Source organism: Fukomys damarensis, unplaced genomic scaffold, assembly GCF_012274545.1.
Source record: "Fukomys damarensis isolate Sample0158 unplaced genomic scaffold, DMR_v1.0_HiC HiC_scaffold_34, whole genome shotgun sequence".
In the NCBI taxonomy this organism is placed as follows: Eukaryota; Metazoa; Chordata; class Mammalia; order Rodentia; family Bathyergidae; genus Fukomys; species Fukomys damarensis.
In genome coordinates, this window is record NW_022900946.1 from 369992 (window position 1) to 376307 (window position 6316).

Here is a 6316-nt window from a genome sequence, read left to right on the forward strand (position 1 = left end):
GCTCCAAAAGGGAAGAGCCTTAACCTTTGATGTAAAACACAATCTGGGCCAGGGATTTAGCTCAGTGGTTCCACCGCCTGCCTCACAAGAGCAAGGTTCCAAGTTCCATTTCCCGTACCAAAAAAAAAGAGGTTCTTTCAAAACACAATCTGGATTTAAAAATGGACACACATATCAACTATATACAATTGCCAGGGACTTAGCTCAGTGTTTCCAGCACCTGCCTCACAAGCACAAGGAGTTTGATCCCCAGTACCCCCCAAAAAAAACTATACAACTAAGTCAGAGTTTCCTACAGATAATTCAGAAACTGTCAAAACTACCTCAGAGAGCCAGGCATGGTGGCACACGCCTATAATCCCAGCACCTGGGAGGCTGAGGCAGGAGGATTGCCGTGAGTTGAAGATGAGCCTGGACTACACAAGACCCTGTCTCAAAAAACTGAACAAAAAGAGAGGTGGGGACCTTTAATTAGCATTTTTCATAGAGGGTTTTTTTTGTCATTTGGGGGAGGTTAGTATTTAAATTTTTTGAATTTATTGCAATAAAAGACACACTGTCATTAATCCCCTAAAACACCCATTCAATAGAGTTTTGGGTCAAATAAAAATATGACAAAATTTAAAAAAAAACACCTAGGAGACTTATGATTTGTTTGTGAAAATGAGGATTGAGGTCATTGCACTGAACTACATCCTCAGCTCTGTTTTTTTATATCAAGACACCATCTTCCTAAATCAGAGTAGCCCAGTCTGGGTTGAACTTGCAAGTTTCTTCCTCGGCCGGCAGAGGGCTGGACTACAGGTGTGGGACGCCTCACCCGGTAGTTTTAGGGCAGACAGGAGATCCTGCTCCTAAGAACTTCCACAGAGCAGCCCTCACCAGAGGTGGGCAGGCTCCCAGTTTCTGGGAGTGGTCTTTTCTTTTTTCTGCTACTGGGGATCAAACTCAGGACCTGGTGCTTGCCAGGCAGGTGCGGTGCCACAGAGTCCATCCCCGGCCTGGCATGGCCTTTTCACAAGGAGATGCTGAGCAGATGCAGCTTCACCCTAAGGGCTGAAACCGCCACCCACGCCCTTTGTTCAGCCCCTTTCAGACCCTGGTGGGCGGAAACTTTATTTTTCTTTTTGCATGCTGGGGATTGAACCCAAGCCTCCCACAGGGTAATTACACACCCTACTACTGAGCTACCCACCCAACCCGTTAACAAAAATTCTCCAGGATTATCTGAAGAATGCCTTTTGTCTAGGTCAGTGATATCAACCTTTTTAGTGAGAAGACCAATTCACTAAAAAGTAACCTGCCACCAAATTTTTTAAAAGAAACTATTGCATTTATCAGGAAATATAATACCAACAATTTTGCTTAAGCGTGCTTTTATTGTTTTTCCAAGTACTAAAAGTTTCACTAGGTTGGCTGAACTTTCAGAAACTCATGCCATCCACGACTTGACATAACTGAAGTAACACGCCTTTTAACCAGTTTTGGTCAAGGTGGCTCACTGGGCTTTGCTTCCCTGACCTGGAATCCACTGAATCAGTGTTAAGTGTTCAACTTTGTGAAGAGCACACCGTGTGCCAATCTTCAGGGCAGTGCTCAGTGACACGCTGCACTCACACGCACCTGTGCAGTCCATTTGGTCAAGACAGAACTTCCTCTGTGTCCCTGCCCAGGCAACAGTGCCACCTGAGGGACTTCTATCCTCTAGTTTTGCTGTTCCCAAGGTGCATATAACTGGCATCATAAACAGGGCGTGGTGTTGCACTTGGGAGGCTGAAGCAGGAGGACTGCAAGTTTGAGCCCAGCCTGGACAACTCGGTGACTTTGTGAGACTTTCTCTCAATATAAGAAAGGGCCGGGGATTTAGCTCAGTGGTTCTGCTGCCTGCCTTGCAAGTGCAAGTTCCAGAGTTCAATTCCGGTACCAAAAAATAAAAAAATACTACTGCCTGCCTCTCAAAATAAAAAGTAAAAAGGGATGGGACAAAGCTCAACACAAAGTTCCCAGGTTCAATCCTCAGTACATCGGTACCAAAAAATAAAAAAATACTACTGCCTGCCTCTCAAAATAAAAAGTAAAAAGGGATGGGGACAAAGCTCAACGCAAAGTTCCCAGGTTCAATCCTCAGTACAAAAAAAAAAAAATTAAAGCAAAGGAATCATAGAGTACTGAACCTAACCCATTAAACATTACCTCTGCTGGACACATCAGCACTTGTGTGGTATCTTTTTTTGGAGGTAGGATCTCTCTATGCTGCCCAGGGTGACGACCCCAGACTCCTGGGCTCAAGTGATCCAATGCCCCAGCCTCCAAGGAAGCTGAGACTACAGATGTGTGCCCCACACCCTAACCCTAACCACCACCCCTCGCCAGCAATTCCTTCCCACCACTGCACAGTGGGCCATTGTATGACGTATCACAGCCGATCAGTTTTCCTCATGTTGGACGTTTATATTCTGGGTTCTGTTTTTCTTCCTTTGAGACAGGATGACCGCTGGTCTCGAACACAAATCTTCCTGCATCAGCCTCCCGAGTGCTGGGATTACAAGAGTGCAACACCATGCTCAGCCTGTATGTTCTGGACTTCAACTCTTTTGAATAAAAGTGCTATGAGCCAGGCATAGTCTCACACTTGTAATCCCAGCACTTGGGAGGCAGAGGCAGGAGGACTGCCACGAGTTCAAAGCCAGCCTGAGCTACACAGTAAATTCAGGGACAGCCTGAACTATAAAGTGAGACCCTGTCTCAAAGAAACCAAAAAAAAAAAGTAAAAGTGCTATGAAACTATGCTGTGCGTGTCTTTTGGCACACAGTTTTCTCCTGGGTCTCTACGTAGGAATCAAATTGTTGGGTGATAATATAGGTACATTTTAGCTTTAGTCTCTACTGTCAAACTGTGTCCTACAGCAACTGGCAGTCCCTCCCACCTCCACAATGGACAGGAATCTCAGTTGCTCCTCAGCCTCCTCAACATTGATGTTACCAGCCTCCCCATGACCCTTACTTTTCTTTTCACTGCCAGGGATTGAGCCTAGGGCCTTCACATTGAGCTCCCTCCCAAACTTTGGAGTGGGGGGTACTGGGGATTGAACGCAGGACCTTGCACTTCTGAGGCAGATGGCGGTACCACTGAGCTAAGTCCCTGGCCCCATACCCAGCTCTTTCTAATTTTTCTTGTATTTTGTGACAGCCTCTAGCTAAATTGCTAAGTGCCCAGACTGGACTCAAACTTTCAGTCCTCCTGCCTCGGCCTCCCAGAGTGTTAGGATTAAGGTCATTCATCATCACCATGGCTGGTTTTTCATAATTTTTTTTTTGTTGTTGTTGTTGTTGTTGTTTTGATACAGGGTCATGCTATGTAGTTCAGACTGGCCTTCAACTCACTATGTAGCCCAGGCAGGCCTCAAACTCTTAGCAATCCTCCTGCCTCAGCCTCCCAAGTGCTGGGATTACTGGTGTGTGCCACCACAGTTGACAAAAAGAAAAGGTTTATTGTGGCTCACCACCACCCCCAGTTTGGAGATTTGAGCCCAGGGCCTCACATGTGCTAGGCAACAGTCCTACCACCAAAATACACCCCTAGCCCTTGTGACTCATCGCACTTCTTCTCCTTCCTTTTCTTCCTTTCTTTTCTCCTTTTTTTTTTTTTTTTTTTTTTTTTTTTTTTTTTTTTGAGATTAACTCTCACTTTGCAGCACAGGCTGGCCTTGAATTCACTATGTAACCTAGGCTGGCCGTAAACCTCTGGAGATCCTCCTGCCTCAGCTTCCCAAGTGCTGAGATTACAGGTGTGCAACACTATGGCCTGTCTATCTTTTGTACTAGGAATTCAACCCAGGACTTTTGTACTGAGCTCGCCCTCTTTGCACTGGCTGCCACGAAGCTCAAAGCAGCAAAACTCAAGCAAAGGCACCTTGGGGTGGCAAAACTATCAGAACCACTACAACAGCACTCCAGAAATCCCAGTCTGTCTCCCTAGAGGAAACGGTTCTCCTTCGCACCAGACCCACTGTTTTAGGAATCCACTACACCATGCAGAGGACCAAGTGCTAGTCTACAAGTCTGCTGGGTTGGAGAGAAGGTTAAGAATCATGATCTCAAAAGCTGGGTGGGCTTGGGATTTAGCTCAGTGGTGCCACCACCTGCCACACAAGCACAGGTCCTGAGTTTGATCCCTAACACCAAAAAAAAAAAAAAAAAAAAAAAAACCGCTGGGTGCAGTGGTGCACACCTGTAATCCCAGCAGTTAGGAGGCTGAGGATCGTTGTGAGCAGGAGGCCTCCTGGGCCATGTAGTGAGTTCAAAGTTGGCCTGAACTACATAAGACCCTGTCTCAAAACGAAACAAAACACAAACAAAAAAACTCATCATCTCATCTCCACCTGGCGTGATGGTACTAGTTCTGTGATTGCAGCATTTGAGGATCACAAATTCAAACCCAGCTTGGGCAACTCACCAACTCAGTGAAATCCTCATTCAAAATGCAAAAAAAAAAAATTTAATTTTTCTTAAAAATTAGGGCTGGGATGTAGATCAGTGGGAAGGCCCTGGGTTCAATATCCAGTGAAAGAAAAAAGGTAAGGGAAGGGAGGGGAGGGGAGGGAAGAGAGAAGGGGGAGGGAGGGAAGGAAAGAAGAAAAGAGACAAGTTCTCATCAAGTTGCTAAATTGCCCAGGTTGGGCTTATACTTTCAGTCCTCCTTCCTTGGCCTCCCAGAGAGCTAGGATTACAGGTGTGCACCACGAAGTCCAGCTTTTAAATGGTTTTGATTTTTTTGTTTGTTTTTCCACAATGGGGATGGAACTTGGGATCTTGAGTTTGCAAGGCAGGTGGTGGCACCACTGAGCTAAGGCCCGGGTCCTAAAAAGGCTCTTAATGATATACAGTACACTAAGAGGTCAAGTGGCTCTCCCAAGGTCACAGAAGAACAAGTGACAGAGCGCCGAGAGCCCCCACTCCAACACAGAAAGGCAGAGTCTCTTCAGCCTTGCCAGCCTGTGCCAACCACTCCGGAATCCCTATCCTTGCCCAACAAGCCAGAATCTGTGATCTTTTACTGGGAAGGGATTGAATTCCCTAGAGCTCTAGTTCAGGACCTGGCCAGCAACTCCAGTAACCAGAGCTGTGTGAGAAGAAAAAGCCAAGCCATTGGGGCAGCCACACTACAAACAGAGGTGAGGTCCCAGGTGAGTCACGCCAGTGAGGGACCACTCACGTCACCCCAAAAGTCATTGCTGCCAGCCCCGCTTTACCAAGCACTCTGGACACTGGCTCCCAGTACCTGCCTGTTTGGTCCTTGGCCTTCGCCCAGAGTCCTCTACCTCAGCAGCTGTTCTGGAACTAGGACCTCCCCCAACCACGGCCTCCAGAGATATGAGATGCACCCAGGGCCCGGGTGGGGCCCTGGGGCTCCCCGTCCCCCCGTCCAGCCCCAGAGCCTCTCACATTCCCAGAGATGGGCTCCGGCCAGGGAGGGTGGGACTGCTCCTGGGACCACAAGGAGTCACGGCTGCTGGGACAGTCACAGAGGTGTAGCCGAGGCCTTCGACCCTCTCCGTGGCTCCCTGGCCCAGTGTACCATGTCCCGGCACCTGTTCCTCTCACTAGCGATGCTCGGTAACCTCGCGGGGTCCGATGGTCACCAGGGGCATTGTGCTGGCACCTGTGCAGCTGGAAAGCAGGATTCCCGGGTTCCGGGTAGGGAGATGTGAGGAGGGAGACCAAAGGGGGTGCCGAGGAGGAAGAGGAGGGGGCACCAGGGGAGAGAAACAGGCATCAGGATGCAGAGGAGCAGTGTATCCGGGAGGGGAAAGGCTCGGCCCCACAGGAACAGAGCAGCGTAAAGCTGGGCGGAAGGAGTCGGGGACCCCACCCGCAGAGCAGGGGCTCTCTCCAGCCCCTCCCTGCCTGCCTCTGCCTTCCAGCTAACAGTCCCACCCCAGGAGCCTTCCAGGACGCAGGTGAGGCGCTTAGCCAGGGGGAAAGTCCGCTGCTCAGGGGCGGTGTGGTGCCGGCGGGTTGGAAGGGAGTAGGGAAGGAAGCGGAGGGTCGAGAGCGCAAATGTAGGGGCTGGAAGTCACCAGCACGTTCCTCTTTCTGCCTCTGACTGCCCGCTCTCCGTCCTACCCAAGAAGAACCTGGAGAGCCGGGGAAGAAAGTGGCCTGCGCGGCCCTGTACCCTAAACGTTAAGGACCGCGCTTTGTCCTGAGGTACCTGGGACTCTGGGATGGGGGCCCCAGGCAGGCTCTGACTCCCAGGACTCCCCCCTGCAGACTGCGGGCGCCCTGAGCCCTCTGCCCGCGGACGCGCAGCCCG